We start from the raw sequence: 16,683 nt of genomic DNA, 5'->3' as shown, positions 1-16,683 counted from the left end.
GTGATTGATGGGTGATTAGAGGGGAGAACAGATGTAAATAATGCATTGGAGAGGTGTTAAGGCAGGGTCTGAGGGTGATCTGAGGGTGTGGGCGGGTGTTTAGGTGCCCACAGGGGGCAGTTTAGGGTCTGATCTGATGGGTAGCAGTGACAGGTGGTGACAGGGGGTGACGGGGCGATTGATAGGTGATCAGGGTGTGAATAGAGGGGAGAATACAGTGGGTTGCAAAAGTATTCGGCCCCCTTGAAGTTTTCCACATTTTGTCATATTACTGCCACAAACATGAATCAATTTTATTGGAATTCCACATGAAAGACCAATACAAAGTGGTGTATACATGAGAAGTGGAACAAAAATCATACATGATTCCAAACATTTCTTACAAATAAATAACTGCAAAGTGGTGTGTGCATAATTATTCTGCCCCCTTTGATCTGAGTGCAGTCAGTTGCCTATAGACATTGCCTGATGAGTGCTAATGACTAAATAGAGTGCACCTGTGTGTAATCTAATGTCAGTACAAATACAGCTGCTCTGTGAGGGCCTCAGAGGTTGGCTAAGAGAATATTGGGAGCAACAACACCGTGAAGTCCAAATAACACACAAGACAGGTCAGGGATCAAGTTATTGAGAAATTTAAAGCAGGCTTAGGCTACAAAAAGATTTCCAAAGCCTTGAACATCCCACGGAGCACTGTTCAAGAATCATTCAGAAATGGAAACTGTAAACCTACCAAGACAAGGCCATCCACCTAAACTCACAGGCCGAACAAGGAGAGTGCTGATCAGAAATGCAGTCAAGAGGCCCATGGTGACTCTGGACGAGCTGCAGAGATCTACAGTTGAGGTGGGAGACTCTGTCCATAGGACAACTATTAGTCATGCACTGTACAAAGTTGGCCTTTTTGGAAGAGTGGCAAGAAGAAAGGCATTGTTAACAGAAAGCATAAGATGTCCCGTTTGCAGTTTGCCACAAGCCATGTGGGGGACACAGCAATCATGTGGAAGAAGGTGCTCTGGTCAAACGAGACCAAAATGGAACTTTTTGGCCAAAATGCAAAACGCTATGTGTGGCAGAAAACTAACACTACACATCACTCTGAACACACCATCCCCACTGTCAAATATGGTGGTGGCAGCATCATGCTCGGGGGGTGCATCTTTTCAGCAGGGACAGGAAAGCTGGTCAGAGTTGATGGGAAGATGGATGGAGCCAAATACAGGGCAAACTTGGAAGAAAACCTCTTGGAGACTGCAAAAAGACTTGAGACTGGGGCGGAGGTTCACCTTCCAGCAGGACAATGACCCTACACATAAAGCCAGGGCAACAATGGAATGGTTTAAAACAAAACATATCTATGTGTTAGAATGCCCAGTCAAAGTCCAGATCTAAATCCAATCGAGAATCTGTGGCAAGATCTGAAAACTGCTGTTCACGAACGCTGTCCATCTAATCTGACTGAGCTAGAGCTGTTTTGCAAAGAAGAATGGGCAAGGATTTCAGTCTGTAGATGTGCAAAGCTGGTAGAGACATACCCTAAAAGACTGGTAGCTGTAATTGCAGCAAAAGGTGGTTCTACAAACTATTGACTCAGGGGGCCAAATAATTACGCACACCCCACTTTGCAGTTATTTATTTGTAAAAAATGTTTGGAATGATGTATGATTTTCAATCCACTTCTCACATGTACACCACTTTGTATTGGTCTTTCACATGGAATTCCAATAAAATTGATGCATGTTTGTGGCAGTAATGTGACAAAATGTGGAAAACTTCAAGGGGGCCGAATACTTTTGCAAGCCACTGTAGATGCAAGAAATGCACTGGTGAGGTGATCATGGCTGGGGTCTGAGGGCGTTCTGAGGGTGTGGGCGGGTGATTGGGTGCCCGCAAATGGCAGATTTGGGCCTGATCTGATGGGTAGCAGTGACAGGTGGTGACGGGGTGATTAATGGGTGATTGATGGGTGTTCAGTGGGTGATTAGAGGGAAGAACAGATGTAAACAATGCACTTTGGAGGCGATCTAAGGGGCAGTCTGCGGGCGATATAAGGGTGCGGGCGGGTGATCAGGTACCTGCAAGGGGCAGGTTAGGGTCTGATCTGATGGGTGTTAGTGACAGGTTGTGACAGGGGGTGATTGATGGGTGATTGACAGGTGATCAGTGCGTGATTACAGGGAAGAATAGATGTATACAGTACACAGGGGGGGGTGTAATGATTGTGGAACTTTCTCCGTGATCAGCGCACAACGCGTGCGCTGATACGGCGGAAATCCTCCACAAGCGTATAATTGCAGGACCCCAGCAAAAGGTGCTACGCACACGTAGAGGGAAATTCCTGTCGGCAGATGGCGTTGGGGAGTGCAGAGGAACCAATCCTCTGTACCTCCACAAATGCCAGACAGGAATTGTACGAAGCACAGAACGCAAATGCAAGAGAAGCGATTGCGAATGAGAACGAGCAAAGGGACAGGTTGTATGTGTGTGCGCCAACCTAGTCGCCAACCCGCGACGGTGCACACACCACAGCAGATATGAAGCAGGAACGCGATCGCGAGAGGTGCGATCGCCAGACGTGACACAAGGTTACAGCAAGGCAGAGCACGAGAGTAGCAAAGGCACAGCAAATCATACAATGAGGAGATACGGAAAATAACAAACGCTAGCTAAACGCGAACACCGCACTCATTCACAACAGTGCACGCGTTTATGCGCGGTCTCCACGTGATAAGCACAATAGAGACAAACACGCCTAACTAACCACCGACAGACAAACATGAAACTGAGGACGCGAGCGCTTGCTTAACGGTTATCTCATCGAGCCTCCAGCAAGCGTTCGTAGCAGACAAGACAGACACACGAAAACATGAATAAGCGAATGATAGGATCCACAGCACTAGCGAAAGTGGCTAGCGCGATCCAGGAAGACAGAACAGAAGGATCCACAGCACTAGCGCAGGATGCTAGTGCGATCCAGGTACAGAGTAGCAGAACAGAAGGATCCACAGCACTAGCGCAGGATGCTAGTGCGATCCAGGTACAGAGTAGCAGAACAGAAGGATCCACAGCACTAGCGCAGGATGCTAGTGCGATCCATGGAGGCAGAACAGAAGGATCCACAGCACTAGCGAAAAGAGGCTAGCGCGATCCAAGTGAGACAGATCAGAAGAGATAGCTGGTAGCAACCGCTGCACCAGCTATACTCCAAGAACAGAGATCAGAATGATTTCCTGTCGACCACCGATGGGACAGGACAATCGCAACAGACAAACAAAACAGATAAGCAATCCTAACTGCACTAGGGAAACCTGCCTAGCGCAGTTTCAGGAATTACTCTAAGCTGATCTTCAAACAAAGAGTAAGGCTGACACTCCTCCAGGAGTGTTTCACAGGAAGGAATCCTTATGACCAGCCAAGCATTGTGGGAAACACATAGTACTTATAGTACACGCCTCCAATGAATGTGGCCAGGCAATTTGCATGACAACATATGCAAATTCCTCAGCAAGCACAAGCTGCAAAACTGACAGAAGGTCTCCTTTCCAGAGTCCTGCAGCATGCAAACCTAAACAATGGTCAAAAAGCTGCCTGCCTGAGCAGATCATTACAGTACCCCCCCCCCCCCCCGCCTCCAGGGTCGAATTCCAGACGACCCTCAAAACTGCTATTAGCAAAACACTCCAACTGAAGACTCATGAAGGTCGGGACAGCCCGACAAGGTCCAATTCCAGAGTCAGTCCACCCGAAACCGACCTCATCGGAAACAGAAGCCACGAAACATGCCCACCAGCACTACAAGTCTCAGCGTAACACCCATCAGGACTGTGGATACCAGAGAAGAAGCTATCGACACCCTCCAGACAATACCCACCACCTTCCAAGGAGCGTCCGAAAATACCAAATCTGCCACAAAACCTGTTCGAAGTGTCTCTTTCAAAACAAAAGCCGCTGTTGATCGCATTCAGGGTACCAAGCAAAACTTCTCTCAGAATCTCCCAGAACGCCTTGAAGCTCCGCAGAGATTCCAAGAAACCAGAACGCTCACCAGGCTCACATGGAGAGCTACCAAGCACCCCCATGGAACCTATGACAGCTCCAGATTCAGAATTAGCAGGACACCCATCAAGATCAGGACTTTCAGGGACCACTTCTGGGCATGCAAGCAGGCAGGCTAAATCAGAACATGTCTCCACCGAGGAAGCATCTGAGTACGCTGGTAACCGAGGCACACTTGGGCTTTCTGGGTCACAGAGCACACTGGGGTACACCAGCACAGGAGAAACCTCAGGACATGTCGGGGAACTGCCAACCTCAGAGTCCGGCACGACCAGACCAAAACCAGGACCGGGCAAAAAATCATCACGAGTAGAGGTCACAGGTACTGGTATTTCAAAAGAAGACTCGGCCTCAGGCTTAGAGATCTCAATGACTGTAATGGTATCTGACAGAAATTTATCATTGACTACCCATGACTGAAGCTCCACCAGAGCTGAAAAGGTAGCCAGCAAGGCAGCAATGCCTACGCAATGCCTACGGAAGAGGGAAACACCTCAGAAGGACTTGGGGGGCAGGAGACATCTCCTACAAGTTCTGCACCCTTTGGGAGGAACTCGGAGACCTCCAGAACATCAAACAAGACCTCAGGAACATCATTTTTCAGGTTTTCTAAGAAGGATTCTGAACTATCCATGTTACAGGGCTGAACATTAAATACCTCCTGCAGGCAGGGCAGATGTCCCAGGAATGGTTCCACCATAACCTGAGACTGAACTTCATCATAATTAGCGGGATGTACAGGAATATTTACTGGAACACACACTGACTCCCTAACTTCATTCTCACTGTACCCAGAATTCTGTGTGGCAGTCAAACTAGCTTGTAACTCCAAAACTGCAGAAAAACAGGTGAGTATAGTGGCAATACCTAGACGAGCCTCTAGGGACACTGCAGGGGATTCTAAGCAAGGCCACATTGACTCATCCAGACTACAGGGTGCAGAATCAGCACTTCCCTCGGAGCAAGAAAGGGGTTCACAAACGTCAGTGTGAAAGGAAAACATGTTTTCATTCATGGTACAGGGCAGGTTCAGAGAAAGCGTCTCTAAACAAGGCAAAGAAGGTTCAGCATCAGATTCGCAAAACCGAAGCGCTGTCTCACTCTCAGCAGATATGAAGCAGGAACGCGGTAGCGAGAGGTGCGATCGCCAGACGTGACACAAGGTTACAGCAAGGCAGAGCACAAGAGTAGCAAAGGCACAGCAAATCATACAATGAGGAGATACGGAAAATAACAAACGCTAGCTAAACGCGAACACCGCAACATCGCAACAGTGCATGCGTTTATGCGCGGTCTCCACGTGATAAGCACAATAGAGACAAACACGCCTAACTAACCACCGACAGACAAACATGAAACAGAGGACGCGAGCGCTTGCTTAACGGTTACCTCACCGAGCCTCCAGCAAGCGTTCATAGCAGACAAGACAGACACACGAAAACATGAATAAGCGAACGATAGGATCCACAGCACTAGCGAAAGTGGCTAGCGCGATCCAGAAAGACAGAACAGAAGGATCCACAGCACTAGCGTAGGATGCTAGTGCGATCCAGGTACAGAGTAGCAGAACAGAAGGATCCACAGCACTAGCGCAGGATGCTAGTGCGATCCAGGTACAGAGTAGCAGAACAGAAGGATCCACAGCACTAGCGCAGGATGCTAGTGCGATCCAGGTACAGAGTAGCAGAACAGAAGGATCCACAGCACTAGCGCAGGATGCTAGTGCGATCCAGGGAGGCAGAACAGAAGGATCTACAGCACTAGCGAAAAGAGGCTAGCGCGATCCAAGGAGACAGAACAGAAGGATCCACAGCGCTAGCGAAAAGAGGCTAGCGCGATTCAAGTGAGACAGATCAGAAGAGATAGCTGGTAGCAACCGCTGCACCAGCTATACTCCAAGAACAGAGATCAGAACGATTTCCTGTCGACCACCGCTGGGACAGGACAATCGCAACAGACAAACAAAACAGATAAGCAATCCTAACTGCACTAGGGAAACCTGCCTAGTGCAGTTTCAGGAATTACTCTAAGCTGATCTTCAAACAAAGAGTAAGGCTGACACTCCTCCAGGAGTGTTTCACAGGAAGGAATCCTTATGACCAGCCAAGCATTGTGGGAAACACATAGTACTTATAGTACACGCCTCTAATGAATGTGGCCAGGCAATTTGCATGAAAACGTATGCAAATTCCTCAGCAAGCACAAGCTGCAAAACTGACAGAAGGTCTCCTTTCCAGAGTCCTGCAGCATGCAAACCTAAACAATGGTCAAAAAGCTGCCTGCCTGCACAGGCAGCTGAGCAGATCATTACAGGGGGGTCTGGGGATGATCTGAGGGTGTGGGGGGGGGTGATCAGGAGCCCCCAGGGGGGCAGTTTAGGACCTAACCTAAAAAATAGCGTTGACAGATAGTGACAGGGAGTGATTGATGGGTGATTATAGGGGAGAACCGATGTAAACAGTGCACTTCGGAGGCGATCTGAGGGCGGGTGTGCGGGCGATCTGAGGGTGTGGAGGGGTGATCAGGTGCCTGCAAGGGGCAGGTTAGGGTCTGATCTGGAGTTAACAACCCGCCGGCTGTTCGGGTTGTTAACCCCCGTCGCGGGTGGGCGGAGCCTATTGCCGGCAGATACGTGCGCAATGCATCTTTTGCATTTTACTCTTGCTTATTGTTGAAAAAAAAAGCAGTACTTTCAGTGCCAGCTGGGAACAGTTGTGCCCATAAAAAAACACACTTTATTGCATTTTACTCTTGCTTAGTGTTGTATAAAAAAGCAGTACTTTCAGTGCCAGCTGGGCACAGTTGTGCCCATAAAAAAGCACACTTTATTACATTTTACTCTTGCTTATTGTTACCAAAAAAGCAGTACTTTCAGTGCCAGCTGGGAACAGTTGTGGCCATAAAAAACACACACTTTATTGCATTTATTGTTGAAAAAAAGCAGTACTTTCAGTGCCAGCTGGGAACAGTTGTGCCCATAAAAAACACACTTTATTGCATTTTACTCTTTCTTAGTGTTGTATAAAAAAGCAGTGCTTTCAGTGCCTGCTGGGAACAGTTCTGCCCATAGAAAAACACACTGTATTGTATTTTACAGTTGCTTATTGTTGAACAAAAAAGCAGTACTTTCTGTGCCAGCTGGAACAGTTGTGCCCATAAAAAACACACTTTATTGCATTTTACTCTTGCTTATTGTTCCAAAAAAAGCAGTACTTTCAGTGCCAGCTGGGAACAGTTGTGGCCATAAAAAAACACACTTTATTGCATTTTACTCTTGCTTAGTGTTGTATAAAAAAGCAGTACTTTCAGTGCCAGCTGGAAACCGTTGTTACCATAAAAAAAACACTTTATTGCACTTTACTCTTGCTTAGTGTTGTATAAAAAGCAGTGCTTTCAGTGTCAGCTGGGAACAGTTGTGCCCATAAAAAACACACTTTATTGCATTTTACAGTTGCTTATTGTTGACAAAAAAAAGCAGTACTTTCAGTGCTAGCTGGAAACAGTTGTGCCCATAAAAAAAGCACACTTTATTGCATTTTACTCTTGCTTATTGTTACCAAAAAAACAGTACTTTCAGTGCCAGCTGGGAACAGTTGTGGCCATAAAAAAACACAATTTATTGCATTTATTGTTCCAAAAAAAGCAGTACTTTCAGTGCCAGCTGGGAACAGTTGTGCCCATAAAAACACACTTTATTGCATTTTACTCTTTCTTAGTGTTGTATAAAAAGCAGTGCTTTCAGTGCCTGCTGGGAACAGTTCTGCCCATAAAAAACACACTGTATTGCATTTTACAGTTGCTTATTGTTGAACAAAAAAGCAGTACTTTGTGTGCCAGCTGGGAACAGTTGTGCCCATAAAAAACACACTTTATTGCATTTTACTCTTGCTTATTGTTCCAAAAAAGCAGTACTTTCAGTGCCAGCTGGGAACAGTTGTGCTCCCCCCAAAAAACACACTTTATTGCATTTTACTCTTGCTTAGTGTTGTATAAAAAAGCAGTACTTTCAGTGCCAGCTGGAAACAGTTGTTCCCATAAAAAAACACTTTATTGCATTTTACTCTTGCTTATTGTTGCCCAAAAATGCAGCACTTTCAGTGCCAGCTGGGAAAAGTTGTGCCCATAAAAAACACACGTTATTGCATTTTACTCTTGCTTAGTGTTGTATAAAAAAAGCAGTACTTTCAGTGCCAGCTGGGAACAGTTGTGCCCCATAAAAAACACACTTTATTGCATTTTACTCTTGCTTAGTGTTGTATAAAAAGCAGTGCTTTCAGTGTCGGCTGGGAACAGTTGTGCCCATAAAAAAACACACTTTATTGCATTTTACAGTTGCTTTTTGTTGACAAAGAAAGCAGTACTTTCAGTGCCAGCTGGAAACAGTTGTGCCCATAAAAAAACACACTTTATTGCATTTTACTCTTGCTTAGTGTTGTATAAAAAAGCAGTACTTTCAGTGCCAGCTGGGAACAGTTGTGACTATAAAAAACACACTTTATTGCATTTTACGGTTGCTTATTGTTGCCAAAGAAGCAGTACTTTCAGTGCCAGCTGGGAACAGTTGTGCCCATAAAAACACACTTTATTGCATTTTACTCTTGCTTATTGTTGCCAAAAAAAGCAGTATTTTCAGTGCCAGCTGGGAACAGTTGTGCCCATAAAAACACACTTTATTGCATTTTACTCTTGCTTAGTGTTGTATAAAAAAGCAGTACTTTCAGTGTCAGCTGGGAACAGTTGTGCCCATAAAACACACACTTTATTGCATTTTACTCTTGCGTATTGTTGCCAAAAAAAGCAGTACTTTTAGTGCCAGCTGGGAACAGTTGTGCCCATAAAAAAACACACTTTATTGCATTTTACTCTTGCTTAGTGTTGTATAAAAAAGCAGTACTTTCAGTGCCAGCTGGGAACAGTTGTGCCCATAAAAAACACACTTTATTACATTTTACAGTTGCTTATTGTTGAAAAACAAATTGAGGTGTGCAGAGGTTGTTCTGAGGAGCTCTACTGCAGTGCACACACATGAGATGGAAGAGGAGGTTATGGACAACGAGTTCACAGACCCAACATGGGAAGCAGGCCATCGCTGTTGGGATGGCACTACAGATGAGATGCAAAAGAGGCATGTGCCAAACTCCCCAGCAAAGCAGTAGGTCTTCAAAAGTCTGGTCTTTTTTTGAAGACAGCAGGGAGGATGTAACCAAGGTGGTTTGCAAGGTGTGCAGGACCACAATGAGCAGGGGGAAAAATGTCAACAACCTCACCACCACCAGAATGCACCGGCACATGGAAGCCAAACATCGCAATCTGTGGGCAGACACACAAGGCCAGGGTACCGGCTCGTTTCCAGCCCCCAGCAACACTGCCTCCATTTTGGACACCAGACCCTCCTCAGCAGCCCAGCCATTAAGTGTTGGCCAACCATCAGTACCCGATGTCAGACGCAGCAGTAGTGCTCTTGACTGTTCCCAGTCATCGACGACAACAACCAACTGCCCTTCAGTGTGCGAGCCTACTATTCAGTTGTCTGTCCCAGAGATGTTGGAGCGCAGGAGAAAATTGCCAGCAAACGACCTCTGGGCCATGTCACTAACAGCCAGCATTGTCAAATTCCTATATATATGCTGCCATATAGTGTGGTGGAGACAGAGCTTCAAATCCATGATGTCGATGGCCATACCACGTTACGTGGTTCCCAACCGCCACTACTTTGCGCGCTGTGCCGTGCCAGCATTACAGGAGCACGTGGTGGCAAACATCACCCGAAGCCTGAAAAATGCAGTTGCCTGCAAGGTTCACCTCACCATTGACATGTGGATGAGTGCATTTGGCCAGGGTCGGTACATCTCCCTTACGGCACACTGGGTGAACCTTGTGGAGCCTGGCAGCGACTCCTCACCGGCTATGGCACAGGTTTTGCCAACACCTCAAATAGCTGGACCTGCGTCCCTACGAGTTGACAGCACCTACCTCTCTGGCTCCTTTTCCTCCACTGCCTCTGCAAATTCTACCTCATCCGGCAGTGCTAACTCAGCAGTAAGTGCGTGGAAGCGGTGCAGCACAGCTGTTGCCATGCGTCAGCAGGCCTTATTAAAGCTGATCTGCCTTGGAGATAAGCAGCACAAAAGTGCTGAAATTTGGAAGGGAATACAGGAACAGACCCAGTTGTGGCTGGCACCGCTGGACCTGGAACCAGGCCTGGTTGTGTGTGATAATGGGAGTAATCTCATTAGCGCGTTACAGTTGGCAAAGCTGAGACACATCCCTTGCCTGGCCCACGTTCTGAACCTAGTGGTTCAGCGGTTCCTGAGGACATGCCTAGACATGGGGGATCTTCTGCAGAAGGTGCGACGAGTGGCCAAGCATTTTTGCAAATCCAGTACCGCTTCAGCCGCACTCACCAAGCTGCAGCAGCGATTCAGTCTACCCAACCATCGCTTGGTGTGTGATGTCCCCACACGCTGGAATTTGACGCTGCACTTTGCAAGCAGAAGAGTGCAGTAGTCCGGTACCTGATGGAGCAGTACCGAGGCTTATCCAGTTAGTTGCCAAACTTCTGTGGTTAAGAATGGGCCACCATGTTGGACTTCTTCAAAGTCCTCCAAAATTTTGAGCAATCCACGTTGCTTGTGAGCGGTGATAACTCATTAGTCAGCATTACAATACCACTGCTGTGTTTACTGAAGAAATCACTGTTGAAGATCAAGGAAGATGCAATCAGGATGGAAGAGGAGGAATTCAGAGAGGACACCGCACAGCGTGATATCCACATCAGGCAATCTGCCTCAGGAACTGCTGGTCCCTTGTATGATGAAGAAGACGAGGAACAGCTGGAGTTAGAGCAGGACATGGATGCCTCCACTGCCGAGGGACATGGCCGTGCACGTTTGACTTCCACAATTCAGCGGGAATGGGCAGGAGAAGACAAGGAAGAAGGTGGGCATGATGCTGGTGATGGTGCATCACAAGCAAGCACAGAACATGATGATGCCAGAGTCCCAACAGGTTGCTCATCATGAGCAACCTGTTGGGACTCTGGCACACATGGCTCAGTTCATGTTAGGCTGCATTGAACGTGACCCGCGCATTGTCCGAATTCTGGCGGACGTGGATTACTGGGTTTACACCCTTCTGGATCCACGGTACAAAGAAAATTTTCCAACATTGATTGAAGAAAGTGTCAGACAGGTAAAAATGCAAGAATACCAGAAGGCCCTTGTGGAGAAATTGGTGAGATTTGCATCCTCCTCCAGCCACGCCGACAGACTGACTTCCACTAAACCATGACTAGGAGGGGAGCAAAGAACAACACAAGCTGCAGCTAGTGCTCACAAAGGAATGGTATCAGCAGTGTCCAAGGTGTGGCAAAGTTTTCTGACACCCAGGCAGCAGCCCACAGAACAGCATTCACGCAGTTCCACCTCCAACACCACTCACCTGCAGAGGATGGTCAAGGACTACATGTCAGATGGCGTAGCCATGTTCAACGATCCATCAGTCCCTTTTAATTATTGGGTCTCTAAGCTAGACTCCTGGCACGAACTGGCACTGTACGCAATAGAGATGCTGGCTTGTCCTGCCGCCAGCGTTATGTCCGAATGTTGTTTCAGTGCTGCCGGAAGTATTTGAGCGTAAGAAGCAAATGTCAGCTGGCGTGGCGGAACTATTAGCCTTCCAGCTATTACCATACAAGCTGGTGGAGTCAGAGGCTTTCCGTAAGTTTCTGGCCATTGGTACACCACAGTGAAAGATACCAGGCCACAATTATTTTTCACAAAAGGCCATACCCAAACTGTACCGTGCAGTTGAGAGGCAAGTGGTGTCATCTATTGCGAAGAGCATTGGGTCAAGGGTCCACCTGACCACGGATGCCTGGTCTGCCAAGCACAGGCAGGGTCGCTACATTACGTACACAGCCCATTGGGTCAACCTGGTGACCGATGGCAGCAAGCAGGGAGTACGTGACTGCGCAGCGGACCGACTTGTGACACCTCCATGGCTTGCAGGCAGGACTCCAGCCACCTCCTCTCCGCCTGCTACATCCTCTTCGCTGTCGTCATCCTCCTCCTCCTCCTTGGCTGGTGCCGCGATCTCCTCTCCAGCTACACAGCCCCCGCACCCCAGGGCCTATGCTGCATGCCAGGTACAACGGTGTCACGCAGTCTTAGACATGTCTTGCCTCAAAGCGGAGAGTCACACTGGAGCAGCTCTCCTGGCTGCTCTTAACAAACAGGTGGAGCAATGGCTGACCCCGCACAAGCTGTAGATCGGCAACGTGATGTGTGACAACGGCAGAAATCTCATTTCCGCGTTGAATTTGGGAAAGATGACACATGTACCCTGCATGGCACATGTGCTGAATCTGGTCGTGCAAAGATTTGTGTCCAAGTACCCAGGTTTAGAGGACGTCCTGAAGCAGGCCAGAAAGTTGTGTGGGCATTTCAGGCGATCTTACATGTCCATGGCACGCTTTGCGGACATTCAGCGTAGAAACAACTTGCCGGTGAGACGCCTGATTTGCGATAGCCCGACTCGCTGGAATTCCACCCTGCTCATGTTCTCTTGCCTGCTAGACCAGGAGAAAGCCGTCACCCAGTACCTGTAGAATTACAGTACAAGGACACAATCTGGGAAGATGGGCATGTTGTGGCCCAACAACTGGACACTGATGCGAAATGCATGAAGGATCATGGAGCCCTTTGAGGAGGTGACCAAACTGGTGAGTCGCGCTGAGGCCACCATCAGCGACTTGATCCCCTACGCTTACTTCCTGGAGGGTGCCGTGCGTAGAGTAGTGGATACAGCTGTGGAGGAGCGTGAACGAGAACCGTTACGGCAGGAGGAGTCGTGGGAGCAATTTTCATCGAACCCGATGTTTCCTCAACACCTGCGGCAGCACAGAGGGGGGAGGAGGAGGAAGAAAAGGAGTCGTGTGGGGAAGGAGAGGAGTCAGACTCTGATGATGATGATAAGGAAGGTGTTTCTGTGGAGGAGGAAGAGGCGACAGAAGAAGAACAACCGCGGCAGCCGTCACAGGTGGCTTCTGCTGCTCCACGTTCCCTTGGTATTGTTCGTGGCTGGGGGAGGAAGAGGAAGAGCACTGAGGAAGAGCAAGAGGAGATGGAGAGTACGTCTGCATCCAGCTTTGTGCAGATGGCCTCTTTCATGTTGTCCAGCCAAACTCAAGGCGAATGACCTGTACTGGGCAGTGGTGCTCAAATACCCCTTTTCAAAATTCGAGTTAGGTCGAATTCGAATAGTAAATTATTCGAGGTCAGTCGAATATTCGAGTTGAATAATTTTTACTATTCGATTCGACCTCGGACTTCGACCTCACTATTCGAGTCGGTATTCGAGCTCATTATTCGAGCTGACTATTCGAAATGGCCTTAAATAGCTTCCAACACTTGTTTTGAGGGTGAATGATGCAAGAAACCTCTTTTTTTCCAAGTAACAACAGCAAGTGATTATGTGGGGATGTTCCTTTAAAAAAAAAAAGTTGAAAAGAGAAGTTGTGTCCAGAAATTTGTTCAGTACTGTATATACTTCTTCTTCTTCTTCTTCTTCTTTATCTTCTATATCTTCTTCTTCTTCTTCTTCTATATCTTCTTCTTCTATATTTTCTTCTTCTTTTATATTGTCTTCTTCTTCTTCTTCTTCATCTTCTTCATCTTCTTCATCATCATCTTCTTCTTCTTCATCTTCTTTTTCTTCATCTTCTTCATCTTCTTCATCTTCTTCTTCATCTTCTTCATCTTCTTCTTCATCTTCTTCATCTTCTTCATCTTCTTCTTCTTCATCTTCTTCATCTTCATCTTCTTCATCTTCTTCATCTTCTTCTTCTTCATCATCTTCTTCTTCTTCATCTTCTTCATCTTCTTCATCTTCTTCTTCATCTTCTTCATCTTCTTCATCTTCTTCTTCATCTTCTTCATCTTCTTCATCTTCTTCATCTTCTTCTTCTTCTTCATCTTCATCTTCTTCTTCTTCATCTTCTTCTTCTTCTTCATCATCTTCTTCTTCTTCATCTTCTTCATCTTCTTCATCTTCATCTTCTTCATCTTCTTCTTCTTCATCATCTTCATCTTCTTCTTCTTCATCTTCTTCTTCTTCATCTTCTTCTTCTTCATCTTCTTCATCTTCTTCATCTTCATCTTCTTCATCTTCTTCATCTTCTTCTTCTTCATCTTCCTCTTCTTCTCCTCCTTCTTCTTCTTCTTCTTCTTCTTCTTCTTCTTCTTCTTCTTCTTCATCTTCTTCTTCTTCATCTTCTTCATCTTCTTCTTCTTCTTCTTCTTCATCTTTTTCATCTTCTTCTATATCGTCTTCTTCTTCACTTATTTCTCTTTTCAAATTTTTTTTTTAAAGAAATGCAGCTATTTTTGAGCGTAACAAATAGCTGGTTGCGCACGCATGTTGGAAGCGCCATTGTATGTGCTCCCTGGCAGTGGAAACACACAGACAGCAGGAGGTAAATTCAGCAGCAAGAGGAGGAGGATGAGTGTGTGGCAGCAGGCAGTCAATGAGGCAGGCAGCGTGACATAATAGCCCTGGTACCTAGCGGTGATACCAGGGCTGTAAATAAACACAGCAGGCAGGAGGTCCCAGACAGCGGTCGTGCAGCCCACATTGTGTCCAATACACAACTGGGACAGCACAGTTTTCAACCCGGGCACCTCAGAAAAATTAAACCTTTTTTTTTTTTTTTTGGTTTTTTTTTTTTTGGTTTTTACAACAAATTACACAGATATAGCTATTTTTTGACGTAATAGCTGGTGGCAGAGTGGCAGCAGAAGGTAAATCTGTGTACCCTGGCAGTGGGAAACACAGACAGACAGCAGCAGCAGCAGGAGGAATGGAGGAGTAATTATGTGTGCAGCTATTGTTTGACGTAATAGCTGGTGGCAGAGTGGCAGCAGAAGGGAAATCTGTGTACCCTGGCAGTGGGAAACACAGACAGACAGCAGCAGCAGCAGGAGGAATGGAGGAGTAATGTGAGTAGCTATTGTTTGACGTAATAGCTGGTGGCAGAGTGGCAGCAGAAGCTAATTCTGTGTACCCTGGCAGTGGGAAACACAGACAGACAGCAGCATCAGCAGGAGGAATGGAGGAGTAGTGTGAGTGTGGCAGCAGGTAGGCAGCGTGACATAATAGCCCTGGTACCTAGCGGTGATACCAGGCCGTAAATGAACACAACAGGAGGTCCCAGACAGCGGTCGTGCAGCCCACATCGTGTCCAATACACAACTGGGACAACACAGTTTTCAACCCGGGCACCTCAGAAAAATTAAACCTTTTTTTTTGTAATGGTTTTGTAGTTTTGGTTTTACAACCAATTACACAGATATAGCTATTTTTTGACGTAAAAAGCTGGTGGCAGAGTGGCAGCAGAAGGTAAATCTGTGTACCCTGGTGTTGGGAAACACAGACAGACAGACAGCAGCAGCAGCAGGAGGAATGGAGGAGTAATGTGAGCAGCTATTGTTTGACGTAATAGCTGGTGGCAGAGTGGCAGCAGAAGCTAATTATGTATACCCTGGCAGTGGGAAACACAGACATACAGCAGCAGCAGGAGGAATGGAGGAGTAGTGTGAGTGTGGCAGCAGGCAGGCAGCGTGACATAATAGCCCTGGTACCTAGCGGTGATACCAGGCCGTAAATGAACACAACAGGAGGTCCCAGACAGCGGTCGTGCAGCCCACATCGTGTCCAATACACAACTGGGACAACACAGTTTTCAACCCGGGCACCTCAGAAAAATTAAACCTTTTTTTTTGTAATGGTTTTGTAGTTTTGGTTTTACAACCAATTACACAGATATAGCTTTTTTTTGACGTAATAGCTGGTGGCAGAGTGGCAGCAGAAGGTAAATCTGTGTACCCTGGCGGTGGGAAACACAGACAGACAGACAGCAGCAGCAGCAGGAGAAATGGAGGAGTAATGTGAGCAGCTATTGTTTGACGTAATAGCTGGTGGCAGAGTGGCAGCAGAAGCTAATTCTGTGTACCCTGGCAGTGGGAAACACAGACAGACAGCAGCAGCAGGAGGAATGGAGGAGTAGTGTGAGTGTGGCAGCAGGCAGGCAGCGTGACATAATAGCCCTGGTACCTAGCGGTGATACCAGGCCGTAAATGAACACAACAGGAGGTCCCAGACAGCGGTCGTGCAGCCCACATCGTGTCCAATACACAACTGGGACAACACAGTTTTCAACCCGGGCACCTCAGAAAAATTAAACCTTTTTTTTTTTAATGGTTTTTTGGTTTTGTTTGTAAAACAAATTACACAGATATATAGCTATTGTTTGACGTAATAGCTGGTGGCAGAGTGGCAGCAGAAGGTAAATCTGTGTACCCTGGCAGTGGGAAACACAGACAGACAGCAGAAGGGCAGTACACAGCAGCCCACTGTAGGTGTAAAATGTGTGGCTGCAGGCGACGTAATAGTCAAAGTGAACCAGGCTGGCTTAGTGAGCAGGAGCCAGGAGGTGGTAAAGGGTGGTAAGGCACATTAACGATGGTTCTTAGCCAGTTCATGTCCCCCTCTCGCCGACAACAGGGGCCAGGAACTTGCCTTCCACCCACGCCTGGTTCATCTTGAGAAACGTCAGTCTGCCCACAGACT

At 47.0% G+C, this 16,683-nt stretch overlaps 1 protein-coding gene across 2 annotated transcripts in view; it reads left to right on the top strand.

Annotated features, from left to right (window-relative positions):
• Positions 1-16,683, top strand: part of LOC137521184 (coagulation factor XIII B chain-like) — a 701,298-nt gene that overhangs the window by 361,423 nt on the left and 323,192 nt on the right. The gene's annotated exons all lie outside the window — the stretch shown is intronic.

Source organism: Hyperolius riggenbachi, chromosome 6, assembly GCF_040937935.1.
Source record: "Hyperolius riggenbachi isolate aHypRig1 chromosome 6, aHypRig1.pri, whole genome shotgun sequence".
Taxonomy (NCBI): Eukaryota; Metazoa; Chordata; class Amphibia; order Anura; family Hyperoliidae; genus Hyperolius; species Hyperolius riggenbachi.
Note: the sequence above shows the minus strand (reverse complement) of the source record. Positions and strands in the feature narration are given on the sequence as shown.